Here is a 16,432-nt window from a genome sequence, read left to right as displayed (position 1 = left end):
AGGTGCAAATTTTGAGCTATGGTGAGGATCTCTAATCCAACATTTTGCACCGAAGACTTTGAAATAACTTACATTGGGTTTCTTATTAGTGAGGAGTTCATATGATCGGTTTTCTTGAGGAATTTGTGAAGATATACCCTGTTGATGATATGGCATGCAGTGTTGATTGCTTCAGGCCAAAAGCGACGCGGAGTCTGATATTCTTCAAGCATAGTTCTTGCCATCTCAACCAGAATTCTGTTCTTCCTTTCAACGACACCGTTTTGCTGAGGAGTATAAGGAGCAGATAATTCGTGAGTAATACCAAGTTCATCAAGATAATCATCAAGACCAGTGTTTTTGAACTCTGTTCCATTATCACTCCTGATATGTTTGATCTTGATGCCAAAGTTCGTCGAGGCCCTTGACGAAAATCATTTGAAGATTTCCTGCACTTCAGTTTTATATACAATGATATGCACCCATGTATATCTGGAATAAGCATCAACTATGACGAAGCCATATAAGGATGCTGCATTGGTTAGTGTGGCATAGTGAGTAGGTCCAAATAGATCCATATGAAGCAATTCGAAGGGACGTGTAGTGGTCATGATAGTCTTTGAGGGATGCTTGGATCTGGTCATTTTTCCAGATTCACATGCACCGCAGAGATGATCCTTGAGGAATTTGACCGATTCGATGCCGATGACATGCTTCTTTTTCACGAGCGTGTGCAAATTCCTCATGCCTGCATGACCTAGTCTTTGGTGCCACAGCCATCCTTCTCAGGTTTTTGCTAGTAAGCAAGTGACTGGTTGAGGACGTGTAGAGAAATCAACAATGTACAAATCCCCTCTTGTTACGCCTTCGAAGACTTTGGATCTGTCAGATTCTATGATGACTACACATCTATATCTACCAAAGATAACAATCATATCAAGATCACAAAGCATCGAGACTGACATGAGGTTAAAACCAAGGGATTCAACAAGCATCACTTTGTCCATATGCCTATCCTTGGAAGTAGCCACTTTGTTAAGTCCCAATACCTGGCTTTTACCTTTGTCAGCATATGTGATTTGCTTCAGAGGTGATGGAGTTAGTGGCATATTCATTAGCAAGATTTTATCACCGGTCATGTGATATGTGCAGCCACTATCAAGAACCCACTCGGTATTCTTGGGTTTATCATCCTACAGATGAATTAGTACAACTTACCATCTCATATGCTTCAGATTTGAAGAATATGATATCAATTTCATCAGATAAGAATTTCATCACAACAGAATTTTAAGGACGTGTGAAATATTTCTATTTCATCAATATTAGATTGCATCCTATCAAGAATTTCCTCAGGTCTCCAGCAAATTCATTAGATGATGATTTTCATCTGGAGACTTGACCTGCAGAAGTGATTAGTTCGATTTCTTCACCACCCACATCTGAAGGGGTGGTAAAGCATTCATCATCCTGCAAGCACCATATGAGAAAGGTGGCATTGAAGCTAATGCACTTCTCTTAGAAGTAGGGGGGTTAAAGTACCCATATGAATATGCAGCGAACTGGTTTGAGGATTTATGAACATAATGATTTGAAGATTAACGCTCATATTCATATTCCTTGTAGTTTCCCTGCATGTTAGACACATTAGCACTGGTACGAGCATAATTTTGACCAGTTGAGGATTTTGATCCTCTTGAAGACTTTGGTCCTCTTGAGGAATTTGATCTGGGGTTCAGATTCTTCATCGGTGGTGTCATGAGGGCATTCACTTGAAGATTTTCAAGACAGCTTTTGGGAACCCATATTTTCCTCAAGGGAGGACCATTCCTGCAGTTAGTTCCAACATATCGAGCAAATACTTCACCAGATTGATTTTTGAACAGTTTATAGTTGGAGTCAAATGACTCATGTGAGGAATAGGATAATTCACATGAAAAGCCAGTTAGATTGGATGGATCAAAAGGAGGCCCAGTAGCAGCAACCCATGAGGTTTTGAGATACTGCTCAAGTTTCCAATAAGATCCATCAGCATTTAATTTCCTCTCAAAGGCAATTCCTTCTTTCCTCGGGTTCATGTTCAAGATCTGCTTTTTGAGCACATCACAAAGGGTTTGATGTCCTTTGAGGCTTTTGTATATGCCTGTCACATACAATTCCTTCAACCCTACATTTTCATCTGTAACATTTGCGTTTTCCTCAAGTAAGGAAATAGACACTACAAGTGAAGTTGAAGAATTTCTAGCAATAGAAACATTTGATGATTCTGGTGAAGAATTGGCAGTTTCGCGTTCAATGCATTTAAGACATGGAGGAATGAATTCAGCTTGAGCAGCGCTGATCTGTTGAGCTAGTAATGAATCATTTTCCGTACGAAGATCATCATGAGAAATCCTCAGCTTCTCTAGATCAAGCTTCCTTTGAAGAAATTCATAGGAAAGTTTCTCATGATCAGCGAGGAGTGTATCATAACAATCTTGAATATTATCAAATCTAGACTGAAGACTTTTCACATCTTCAGTGAGGATTTGGGTAAGATTCATTTCATCATTCAACAAATCATCACTTCTATCTAGCAGTTTCTGAAGTTATTCCAGGGCAGTTTGTTGTTTAGTGGCAATGATAGAAAGTTTACTGTAACTGGGTTTTTTATAATCATCAGGTTCACAGTCACTTGAATCAGAGGAGGAAGCATCATTCGGTACCTTTGAACCTTTTGCCATGCAGCAATAGGTTGGAGCGAAGTAATCAGCATTGTCATCAGTGTGGATGGTGTTATCATCTTCTTCAAGGTTGAAGATTGACTTTCTGATGAAAGTGGTTGCAAGTGCAAGACTAGCCTGTCCGGATTCTTAGTCTTCATCAGAACCCTCTTCTTCATCACATTCCTCTGATTCTGCCTCAGAATCCATTTCCTTGCCAATAAGTGCCCAAGCCTTTCTGAAACTAGTCTTCTTGTGCGATGAGGGCTTTGAAGATGAGGATTTTGAAGATTTCTTCTTCTTCTTCGAGTCATCAGAACTGTCATCCTTGTATTTCTTTTTCTTTGATTCCTTTTCCCCAACGGGGACAGTCAGCAATGTAATGACCTGATTTCTTGCATTTGTGGCAGGTTCTTTTCTTGTAGTCCTCAGATGAAGATTCTAATTTCCTCATGTCTCTTCTTGAAGATTTACCGAACTGTCCACGTCGTGTAAACCTCTGAAATTTCCTCACGAGCATTGCAAGCTCCTGTCCAAATTCTTCAGGGTCACCAATGCTATCATCCGAATCTTCTTCTTCAGATGAGGAAATTGCTCTAGCCTTCGGTGCACGTGGTCTAGAATAGCTTGGTCCGTATAGATCTTTCTTTTCTTCTAGCTAGAATTCATGAGTATAGAGTCTTTCGAGTATATGAGCTGGATCAACATCTTGTAGTGTGGTCTTTCTTGAATCATCAAAAGTAAAGTATGAAATGAAGAATCCAAAGATCTTAGCAGTTTCTTCACAACTTCGTGATCAGTAATGTGTCGAGCTCCCGGTGCTTGCAGTTCATTTGATATGTCAGTGAGACGATCAAAAGTATCTTGGCATCTTTCATTGTGATGCCTCTTGAAGCGATTGAAGAGATTACGAAGAATATCAACACGAGAGTCACGCTGGGTTGATACTCCTTCATTCACTTTGCACAGTCTCTCCAAGATGAGCGTTGCTGAGCCCAAAGCACTCACTCTTCCAAACTGGCCTGGGCTCAGATGGCCACAGATGATATTCTTCGCTTGAGAATCAAGTTGCTTGAATTTATTCACATCAGCAGCAGAGACACTAGGAGAGATGATGAGGACGCCATGTTCCACAATATACCAGAGATCATTATCAATAGCTTGTAGATGCATTTGCATCTTGTTATTCCAGAAGGGAAAGTTCTTTCCTTTGAAAGTAGGACATGCTGCAGAAACCTTAAACATGCCTGCAGTCGACATAACTAAAACTCCAGCTGGTTAAACCAAAATCACACAGAACAAGGGAGTACCTTGCTCTGATACCAATTGAAAGTGCGTTATATCGACTAGAGGGGGTGAATAGGAGATTTTTAGAATTTCATCACTGAGGAATTTCTTTTTGAGGAAATTCCTCACTGATGACTAACTTATAGTGGAAACAGTAAAGGATCAGAAGTGCAAAGTTTCAGTGTGAAGAATGTGAAAACAGATTGCACAGTGAGCAGGCACGCAGAAAACGGATGAGGATTAACTAGAATGAAAGAATTTGGGGTTGAGGAATTTCAGAGAAAGTCTTCAGCAAATTCTTCAAACAGCAATAGTGAAAGTCATCAACACACAATCTGAGGAATGTAAGGAGTTGAGGAATTAGAACCCGTTTCACAGCGAAGACAGTAGTTGATGACCCAGTTCCAACTGTTGTGACCGTTGTACATCTGGTTTGGAGCGGCTTGGTATTGAAACCAAAAGCCACACAGTTCCGGGACACACAGTCCCTACCGTATTCTCCTTGGGCTAAGAACACACAGTCCTCGCCAAGCACTCGTGGTAAGTCTTCAGGGCAGACTTCCAAACCCTCACAAACTTGGTCACCCGGCGATCCACAATTGACTGCTGGATTGCTCTAGACCAAGACGCCTAACGTCTGGAGGATGCACATTCCTCAAAGGTAAAAGGCTTCAGTCCCACACAGGAACAACTTCTTCAGTGATGCTCAATCACTTGGTTCTAGGTTTGTGGTTTCGGTGTATGGGGTATTTCCTCACTGATGAATTACTCTCGAAGACTCTGAGGAATTGGGTTGCTCTTATGACAAGTGTCAGTTTCTAACGGAGCAGCCAACCAGCTAATGGCTGTGGGGGTGGCTATTTATAGCCTGGGAGCATCCCGACATGATTTGACACTAATGCCCTTAAATAATATGACCGTTGGTGTGGCTAAGACCAATGATGTGGCATGGCTATCGAAACGGTCCGAACCCTCAACTGTGAGAGTCGTCATGTCACTCGTATTCCTCACATGAGGCTTTTGGTAGGATTAGGCTTGGGTTGAGTATCATGAGGAAATTCATTCCGAAGTGTAACTTCGACCCCCTTTAACAGTACGGTGTTCCTATTACTCAAGTGTGAAGAAAATAAAACAGAAAGAGTAAATCTTCATGTTTCAAAGTCTTCAGAATGATTTTCTTCAGGACACACCGAATTCCTCAATTTCAATATCTTCATGGGGAATATCAATTTCATCGCAGATTCTTCACGATTCAATTCTTCAGCTTCAGACCAATTTCTTCAACCGAAGATATACATTTTTAGGGGTCGATATTCATCAAATATTTCAAATTCTTCACTGACTTATAGATCCTATGTACACTCATGAACACATTAGATACTTAACCTATAAGTCTTCAAACCACCAAAATCACTAAGGGGCACTAGATGCACTTACAGAGACTTCAACCCACATAGGGTAATGGACGTGCGAGTCCATGGAGGGCTCAACCCACGAAGGGTCCATGAAGAAGCAACCTTACCTATTCCATCACTGCTTACATCCACAAAGGACTAACCTCACTTGGGGTAGATCTTCATGAAGTAGGCGATCTTCTTGCATGTACAAACTTCTTGGTTCAACCGCACAACACGAAGTAGGAGGCTCCCAACCGAGACCTAACCAATCTAGGAGGGACCACCCCTGAAAAGGTAATAGATGTGGTAGTACGATGAAATCCTTGCTCTTGTGCTTCAAAAGATAGTTTCCTCGACACTCAATCACTCTCTCGTAGATTTGGCATGAGTAGAAAAGATTGATTGGGTGGAAAGCAACTTGAGGAGGCTAGAGATCAAGTTTCAAATGGATGGATTGGAATATCTTGATCTCAACACATGAGTAGGTGTATCTCAATCACAAGAAAGGATATGGCAATTATATGCGAATCAGAGGTGGTGATGGTTATATATAGGCATCTCCAAAAATCCAACCGTTACAACATTATTGCCCAACTCGGTGAAACTGAAGTGAATATCAATGGCACCAACTTGCAAAAAACATAGAAACGTTTGTATTCTCGGTGAGACCGATATAGGAACCTCGGTAGTACCGATATGGGTGACCTAGGGCAGTTTCCAAATCTCGGTGAGACCGATTCCAAAACTCAGAATTTCTAATTCTTGAAAACGACATAATAGAAACTTGGTCACTCATTTCGGTGGCACCAAACGGAATGTTGGTGGTACCGAGACTCTAGGGTTTGGCAAAAGTTTTGTCTGGTGAAAATCGGTATGGACGAATGGAGAAACTTGGTGGCACCGATTTTGATTTTTAGGATTTGGATAGAAAACTTTTGTGGGGGAGTGGATGAGTATTTATGGTGGTATCTCTAAGAACTTGAGCAACAATTCATCATAGAAACCTCACCCCCTTGTAATATTATTGTCTTTCCTATGGACTCAAGTGTCTTCTCTCACAAAAATTAAATGTAGAGTCTTGTAGCTTGAAGCTTGGCTAATCCTATTCCTTTCCTTCCTTGGTATTTCTCCACATAATATTTAGCCAATCCTTTTTGTGGAGTATACCTCAATTATACTAGGTAAAAGTGTTAGTCCAAGATATAATGTATGTTGTCATGAATTATCAAAATCACCAAGGGATCATATGTGCTTTCAGGGATCGTTACCCCTCTCTCCCGGAAGCGCTCGGGCGCTCCCGGAGAAACCATCGTGACAGCGATCTACACTAACAACTTCACCGTAGTCACCACCAACTCATTCCTCCTCTATGCAGCGGTGTAAAACCTCTCTTCCCTGTTGTAATCTCTACTTAAACATGATACTTAAAGCTATATATTATTAGTCAATGATGTGTGGCTATCCTAGGTGTTGGGGAACGTGGTACGGGAAACAAAAAATTTCCTACGCACACGCGATACCTATCATGGTGATGTCCATCTACGAGAGGGGATTTCCGATCTACGTACCCATGTAGATCGCACAGCAAGAAGCGTTAAGAAACTCGGTTGATATAGTGGAACGTCCTCACATCCCTCGATCCGCCCCGCAAACCGTCCCACGAACCGTCCCGCGATCCGTCCCACGATCCGTTCTGATCTAGTGGCGAACGGACGGCACCTCCACGTTCAGCATACGTACAACGCAACGATGATCTCAACCTTCTTGATCCAGTAAGAGAGACAGAGAGGTAGATGAGTTCTCCGGTAGCATGACGGCGCTCCGGAGGTTGGTGGTGATCTATCCCACCAGGGCTCCGCCCGAGCTCCGCAGAAATACGATCTAGAGGAAAAACCGTGGAGGTATGTGGAAGGGCTGCCGTGGAAAAGTTGTCTCAAATCAGCCCTAATACCTCAATATATATAGGAGGGAGGGGGAGGGACTTGCCTTGAGTCTCAAGGGAGCCCCAAGGGGTCGGCCGAATCAAGGGTGGAGGAGTCCACCTCCAATCCTAGTCCAACTAGGATTGGAAGGTGGAGTCCTTCCCTTCCTTCCCACTTCCCCCTTTTTTTTCTTTTACATTTGATTTATTTATCTCCTGCGCATAGGGCCTCTTGGGCTGTCCCACCAGCCTACCAAGGGCTGGTATGGCACCCCTAAGGCCTATGGGCTTCCCCCGGGTGGGCTCCCCCCCCCCCCCCGCGGTGAACATTCGGAACCCATTCGTCACTCGAGGTACATTCCCGGTAATGTCCGAAAACTTTCCGGTAATCAAACGAGGTCATCCTATATATCAATCTTCGTTTCCGGACCATTCCGGAAACCCTCGTGACGTCCGTGATCCCATCTGGGACTCCGAACAACATTCGGTAACCAACCATATAACTCAAATACGCATAAAACATCAGCGAACATTAAGTGTGCAGACCCTGCGGGTTTGAGAACTATGTAGACATGACCCGAGGGACTCCTCGGTCAATATCCAATAGCGGGACCTGGATGCCCATATTGGATCCTACATATTCTACGAAGATCTTATCGACTGAACCTCAGTGCCAAGGATTCATATAATCTCGTATGTCATTCCCTTTGTCCTTCGGTATGTTACTTGCCCGAGATTCGATCGTCAATATCCGCATACCTATTTCAATCTCGTTTACAGGCAAGTCTCTCTACTCGTTCCGTAATACAAGATTTCATGACTTACATTAAGTCACATTGCTTGCAAGGCTTGTATGTGATGTTGTATTACCGAGTGGGCCCCGAGATACCTCTCCGTCACACGGAGTGACAAATCCGAGTCTTGATCCATACTAACTCAACGGACACCTTCGGAGATACCTGTAGAGCATCTTTATAGTCACCCAGTTACGTTGTGATGTTTGATACACACAAGGCATTCTTCCGGTGCCAGTGAGTTATATGATCTCATGGTGATAGGAACAAATACTTGACATGCAGAAAATAGTAGCAACAAAATGACACGATCAACATGCTACGTTCATTAGTTTGGGTCTAGTTCATCACATGATTCACTCAATGATGTTATCCAGTTATGAAGCAACAACATCTTGTACATAGTCAGAAGACCTTGACTATCCTTGATCAACTAGCTAGCCAACTAGAGGCTTGCTAGGGACAGTGTTTTGTCTATGTATCCACACATGTATCTAAGTCTTCATTTAATACAATTATAGCATGGATAATAAACGATTATCTTGATACAAGAATTATAATATTAACTTATTTATCATTGCCTCTAGGGCATAATTCCAACAGTCTCCCACTTGCACTAGAGTCAATAATCTAGTCCTCACATCGTCATGCGAATTACATTGTAATAAATCTAACACCCATACAGTTCTGGTGTTGATCATGCCTTGCCCGTGGAAGAGGTTTAGGCAGCGGGTCTGCCACATTCAGATCCGTGTTCACTTTGTAGATATTCACGTCCTCCTCCTCGACGTCGTCGCGGATGAGGTTGAAGCGTCGTTTGATGTGTCTGGTCTTCTAGTGAAACCGTGGTTCCTTCGCTAAGGCAATGGAACCCGTGTTGTCAAAAAGAGGGTTATTGGATTCAGTGCGCTCGGCACCACTCCAAGATCCGTCATGAACTGCTTCATCCAGACACCCTCCTTAGCTGCCTCCGAGGCAGCCATGTACTCTGCTTCACATGTAGAAGCAGCTACGACGCTTTGCTTGGGACTGCACCAGCTTGCCACACCCCCATTAAAAATAAATACATATCCGATCTGCGACTTAGAGTCGTCCGGATCTGTGTCAAAGCTTGCATCGACGTAACCTTTTACAGCTAGCTCTTTGTCACCTCCATATACAAGAAACATCTCCTTAGTCCTTTTCAGGTGCTTCAGGATATTCTTGACCGCCGTCCAGTGATCCACTCCTGGATTACTCTGGAACCTGCCTGCCATACTTATGGCCAGGCTAACGTATGGTCTAGTGCACAGCATTGCATAAATGATAGAACCTTTGGCTGAAGCATAGGGGACGGTACACATATGATCTCTATCTTTATCAGTTGCTGGGCATTGTGTCTTACTCAATCTCGTACCTTGTAAAACTGGAAAGAACCCCTTCTTGGACTATTCCATTTTGAACCTCTTCAAAACTTTATCAAGGTACGTGCTTTGCGGAAGTCCTATCAGACATTTTGATCTATCCCTATAGATCTTTATGCCTAGAATGTAAGCAGCTTCTCCTAGGTCCTTCATAGAGAAACTTTTATTCAAGTAATCCTTTGTGCTCTCCAAAAGCTCCACACCGTTTCCAATCAGTAATATGTCATCCACATATAGTATTAGGAACGCCACAGAGCTCCCACTCACTTTCTTGTAAATACAGGATTCTCCAACCACCTGTATAAACCCAAATGCTTTGATCACCTCATCAAAGCGTTTATTCCAACTCCGCGATGCTTGCACCAGTCCATAAATGGATCGTTGAAGCTTGCACATTTTGTTAGCATTTTTAGGATCGACAAAACCTTCAGGTTGCATCATATACAACTCTTCCTTAAGGAAACCGTTAAGGAACGCCGTTTTGACATCCATCTGCTAGATTTTATAATCAAAAAATGCAGCTATCGCTAACATGATTCGGACGGACTTAAGCATCGCTACGGAAGAGAATGTCTCATCGTAGTCAATTCCTTGAACTTGTGAAAAACCCTTTGCCACAAGTCGAGCTTTATAAACGGTCACATTACCGTCAGCGTCCGTCTTCTTCTTAAAGATCCATTTGTTCTGAATAGCCTTGCGGCCTTCAGGCAGTACTTCCAAAGTCCACACTTTGTTTTCATACATAGATCCTATCTCGGATTTCATGGCCTCCGGCCATTTGTTGGAATCCGGGCCCACCATTGCTTCTTCATAATTCGCAGGCTCATTGTTGTCCAACAACATAATTGATTAGACGGGATTACCGTACCACTCTGGAGCAGTACACGGTCTCGTCGACGTGCGAGGTCCGACAGGAACTTGATCCGGAGTTTCATGATCATCATCATTAACTTCCTCCTCAACCGGCATCGCAACGACAGGGGTTTCCCCATGCCCTGCGCCACCATCCAGAGGGATGAGAGGTTCGACAACCTCTTCAAGTTCGATCTTCCCCCCACTCAAATCTCTCGAGAGAAACTGCTTCTCGAGAAAAGCTCCGTTCTTAGCAACAAACACTTTGCCCTTGGATTAGAGATAGAAGGTATACCCAACTGTCTCTTTTGGGTAACCTATGAAGACGCACTTTTCCGCTTTGGGTTCCAACTTTTCAGGCTGAAGCTTTTTGACATAAGCATCACATCCCCAAACTTAAAGAAACGACAACTTTGGTCTTTTGCCATACCACAGCTGATATGGTGTCGTCTCAACGGATTTCGATGGTGCCCTATTTAAAGTGAATGGAGCTATTTCTAATGCATAACCCCAAAACGATAACGACAAATCGGTAAGAGACATCATAGATCGCACCATCTCTAATAAAGTACGATTACGACATTCGGACACACCATTACGCTGTGGTGTTCCACGCGGTGTCAACTGTGAAACAATTCCACATTGTCTTAAGTGAGCACCAAACTCGAAACTTAGATATTCACCCACACGATCAGACTGTAGGAACTTGATCTTGTTGTTACGATGATTTTCAACTTCACTCTGAAATTGTTTGAACTTTTCAAATGTTTCAGACTTGTGCTTCATAAAGTAGACATAACAATATCTACTCAAATCATCAGCGAAGGTGAGAAAATAACGATATCCGCCGCGTGCCTCCACATTCATCGGACCACACACATCGGTATGTATGATTTCCAACAAGTCACTTGCACGCTCCATTGTTCCGGAGAACGGAGTTTTAGTCATCTTGCCCATGAGGCATGGTTCGCACGTGTCAAGTTAATCAAAGTCAGGTGACTCCAAAAGTCCATCGGTGTGGAGTTTCTTCATGCGCTTTACACCAATATGACCTAAGCGGCAGTGCCATAAAAACATGGCGCTATCATTGTTAACTCTAACTCTTTTGGTCTCAATGTTATGTATATGTGTATTATCACTATCAAGATTCAATATCAACAATCCTCTCACATTGGGTGCATGACCATAAAATATATTACTCATAGAAATAGAACAACCATTATTCTCTGACTTAAACGAGTAACCGTCTCGCAATAAACAAGATCCAGATATAATGTTCATGCTTAACGCAGGCACTAAATAACATTTATTGAAGTTCATAACTAATCCTGATGGTAAATGAAGTGAAACTATGCCGACGGCGATTGCATCAACCTTGGAACCATTTCCCACGCGCATCGTCACTTCATCCTTCGCCAGCCTTCGCTTATTCCGTAGTTCCTGTTTCGAGTTGCAAATATGAGCAACAGAACCGGTATCGAATACCCAGGCAGTACTACGAGAGCTGGTTAAGTACACATCAATAACATGTATATTGAATATACCTGATTTTTCCTTGGCCGCCTTCTTATCAGCCAGTACTTGGGGCAGTTGCGCTTCGAGTGACCCATGCCCTTGCAATAATAGCACTCTGTTTCAGGCTTAGGTCCAGCTTTGGGCTTCTTCGTCGGATTGGCAACAGGCTTGCCGCTCTTCTTTGAATTACCCTTCTTTCCATTGTCGTTTCTCTTCAAACTAGTGGTGTTATTCACCATCAACACTTGATGCTCTTTACGGAGTTCTAACTCTGCGACTTTCAGCATCGCGAATAACTCGCCGGGTGACTTGTTCATCCCTTGCATGTTATAGTTCAACACAAAGCTCCTATAGCTTGGTGGCAGTGATTGAAGAATTCTGTCAGTGATAGCCTCTTGCGGGAGTTCAATCCCCAGCTCAGCTAGACGGTTTGAGTACCCCAGACATTTTGAGCACATGTTCACTCACAGACGAGTTCTCTTCCATTTTGCAAGCATAGAATTTATCGAAGGTCTCATACCTCTTGATCCGGGCGTTCTTCTGAAAGATAAACTTCAACTCCTGGAACATCTCATATGCTGCATGATTCTCAAAGCGACGTTGAAGTTCCGGCTCTAAGCCATACAAGATTGCTCATTGAACTACTGAGTAGTCCTCCTTGCGTGCTAACCAAGCGTTCTTAGCATCTTGGTCAGCCGCGGCTGGTGGTTCATCTCCTAGCGCAGCATTAAGGACATAATCATTCTTTCCAGCTTGCAGGAGCAACTTAATATTACGAGCCGAGTCTACAAAGTTGCTTCCATCATCTTTCAACTTAGCTTTCTCTAGGAATGTATTAAAATCCAGGGTGACTATCGCGTGAGCCATTGATCTACAACACAAATATTTTTAAAGTGGCCTTGGACTATGTTCAAGATAATTAGAGTTTAACTAATCAAATTACTTGCTAAACTCCCACTCAAAAAGTATATCTCTCTAGTCATTTGAGTGGTTCATGATCCAATACCACTAGCTCAAGTCCGATCATCACGTGAGTTGAGGATAGTTTCAGTGGTAAGCATCCCTATGCTAATCATATCAACTATATGATTCATGATCGACCTTTCGGTCTCATGTGTTCCGAGGCCATGTCTGCACATGCTAGGCTCGTCAAGCTTAACCCGAGTGTTCCGTGTGTGCAACTCATTTGCACCCGTTGTATGTGAACGTTGAGTCTATCACACCCGATCATCACGTGGTGTCTCGAAACGACGAACTGTAGCAATGGTGCACAGTTGGGGAGAACACAATTTCGTCTTGAAATTTTAGTGAGAGATCACCTCATAATGCTACCGTCGTTCTAAGCAAAATAAGGTGCATGAAAGGATTAACATCACATGCAATTCATAAGTGACATGATATGGCCATCATCATGTGCTTCTTGATCTCCATCACCAAAGCACCGGCACGATCTTCTTATCACCGGCGCCACACCATGATCTCCATCAACGTGTCGCCATCGGGGTTGTCGTGCTACTCATGCTATTACTACTAAAGCTACGTCCTAGCAATATAGTAAACGCATCTGCAAGCACAAACATTAGTTTAAAGACAACCCTGTGGCTCCTGCCGGTTGCCGTACCATCGTCGTGCAAGTCGATATTAACTATTACAACATGATCATCTCATACATCCAATATATCACATCACATCATCGGCCATATCACAGCACAAGCATACCCTGCAAAAACAAGTTAGACGTCCTCTAATTGTTGTTTTATGTTTTACGTGGTGGCCATGGGTATCTAGTAGGATCGCATCTTACTTACGCAAACACCACAACGGGGATGTATGAATTTCTATTTAACCTCTCTCCAAGGACCTCCTCGGTCAAATCCGATTCAACAAAAGTTGGAGAAACCAACACTCGCCACTCATCTTTGAGCAACGGGGTTGCTCGTAGCAATGAAACCAGTCTCTCGTAAGCATACGAGTAATGTCGGTCCGAGCCGCTTCGATCCAACAATACCGCGGAATCAAGAAAATACTAAGGAGTGCAGCAAATCGCACATCACCGCCCACAAAAACTTTTGTGTTCTACTCGAGATGACATCTACGCATGAACCTAGCTCTGATACCACTGTTGGGGAACGTGGTACGGGAAACAAAAAATTTCCTACGCACACGCGATACCTATCATGGTGATGTCCATCTACGAGAGGGGATTTCCGATCTACGTACCCTTGTAGATCGTACAGCAGGAAGCGTTAAGAAACGCGGTTGATGTGGTGGAACGTCCTCACGTCCCTCGATCCGCCCAGCGAACCATCCCATGAACCGTCCCGCGATCCATCCCACGATCTGCTCCGATCTAGTGCCGAACGGACGGCACCTCCGCGTTCAGCACACGTACAGCGCGACGATGATCTCGGCCTTCTTGATCCAGCAAGAGAGACGGGGAGGTAGATGAGTTCTCCGGAAACGTGACGGAGCTCCGGAGGTTGGTGGTGATCTATCCCAGCACGGCTCCGCCCGAGCTGCGCAGAAATACGATCTAGAGGAAAAACCGTGGAGGTATGTGGTCGTGGTAAAGTTATCTCAAATCAGCCCTAATACCTCAGTATATATAGGAGGGAGGGGGAGGGACTTGCCTTGAGGCTCAAGGGAGCCCCAAGGGGTCGGTCGAATCAAGGGTGGAGGAGTCCACCTCCAATCCTAGTCCAAGTAGGATTGGAAGGTGGAGTCCTTCCCTTCCTTCCCACTTCCCCTTTTTTTCCATTTGATTTCTTTATCTCGTGCGCATAGGGCCTCTTGGGCTGTCCCACCAGCCCACTAAGGGCTGGTCTGGCACCCCCAAGGCCTATGGGCTTCCCCTTGGTGGGCTGCCCACCCCCCCCCCCCGGTGAACATCCGGAACCCATTCGTCACTCCCGGTACATTCGCGGCAATGTCCGAAAACTTTCCGGTAATCAAATGAGGTCATCCTATATATCAATCTTCGTTTTTGGACCATTTCGAAAACCCTCGTGACGGTCGTGATCCCATCCGGGACTCCAAACAACATTCGGTAACCAACCATATATCTCAAATACGCATAAAACATCGCCGAACATTAAGTGTGCAGACCCTGCGGGTTCGAGAACTATGTAGACATAACTCGAGGAACAACTCGGTCAATATCCAATAGCGGGACCTGGATGCCCATATTGGATCCTACATATTCTACGAAGATCTTATCGATTGAACCTCGGTGCCAAGTATTCATATAATCCCGTATGTCATTCCCTTTGTCCTTCGGTATGTTACTTGCCCGAGATTCGATCGTCAGTATCTGCATACCTATTTCAATCTCGTTTACCGGCAAGTCTCTTTACACTTTCCATAATACAAGATCCCGTGACTTACATTAAGTCACATTGCTTGCAAGGCTTGTGTGTGATGTTGTATTACCGAGTGAACCCCGAGATACCTCTGTGTCACACGGAGTGACAAATCCCAGTCTTGATCCATACTAACTCAACGGACACCTTCGGAGATACCTGTAGAGCAACTTTATAGTCACCCAGTTATGTTGTGACGTTTGATACACACAAGGCATTCCTCCGGTGCCAGTCAGTTATATGATCTCATGGTCATAGGAACAAATACTTGACATGTAGAAAACAGTAGCAACCAAATGACACGATCAACATGCTACGTTCATTAGTTTGGGTCTAGTCCATCACATGATTCACTCAATGATGTGATCCAGTTATCAAGCAACAACATCTTGTACATAGTTAGAAGACCTTGACTATCCTTGATCAACTGGCTAGCCAACTAGAGGCTTGCTAGGGACATTGTTTTGTCTATGTATCCACACATGTAAATGAGTCTTCATTCAATACAATTATAGCATGGATAATAAACGATTATCTTGATACAGGAATTATAATAATAACTTATTTATCATTGCCACTAGGGCATAATTCCAACACTAGGATGTTTGAGTAGATCTATTTTGTCCTACGGGTTAATTGTGGTATGATGTTATTGTTTGAGTTGTATGTTGATATGGTGCTGTCCTAACTTTGTGCATTTTCATTCAAACACAAATTTAAAATAATGCACCAATTTAGGGGGAGCTCTTTGTTTTTCACATATTTCTCAAAGCATCAATGCTATTCATTGGTTATATCTTTTGTCGAAGCTTTGGTCTATATGTTTTCATCAATTACCAAAAAGGGGGAGACTGAAAGCACAATTGCTCCCTAAGGTGTTCTTGATAATTGATCACATCATATGCATCATTGGACTAATGATCTTATTCAAGTATATTCCAGAAAAGTTCAAAGATGCCTTGGCTATAGGATTGTGAGGAGAAGCCCCTTGATGCAAGGAAAGGAATAGGATTGGCTCAAGCTTCAAGCAAGAAGACTCTACATTTTACATTTGTGAGAAATCACTTTGAGTCCTTAGGAAAGCCAATATTGTTAAAAGGGGGTGAAGAACTATGATGAATTGGTTGCTCAAGTGCTTAGAGGTAGCCACCAAAAATACTTAGCCATTCTCCCACAAAATATCTATGACCAAAGCCACATCAGCAAAATTGGTGCCACCATCT

This window comes from Hordeum vulgare, chromosome 2H, assembly GCF_904849725.1.
Source record: "Hordeum vulgare subsp. vulgare chromosome 2H, MorexV3_pseudomolecules_assembly, whole genome shotgun sequence".
In the NCBI taxonomy this organism is placed as follows: Eukaryota; Viridiplantae; Streptophyta; class Magnoliopsida; order Poales; family Poaceae; genus Hordeum; species Hordeum vulgare.
The sequence above is the reverse complement of the archived record's forward strand: the minus strand, read 5'-3'. Positions refer to the sequence as shown.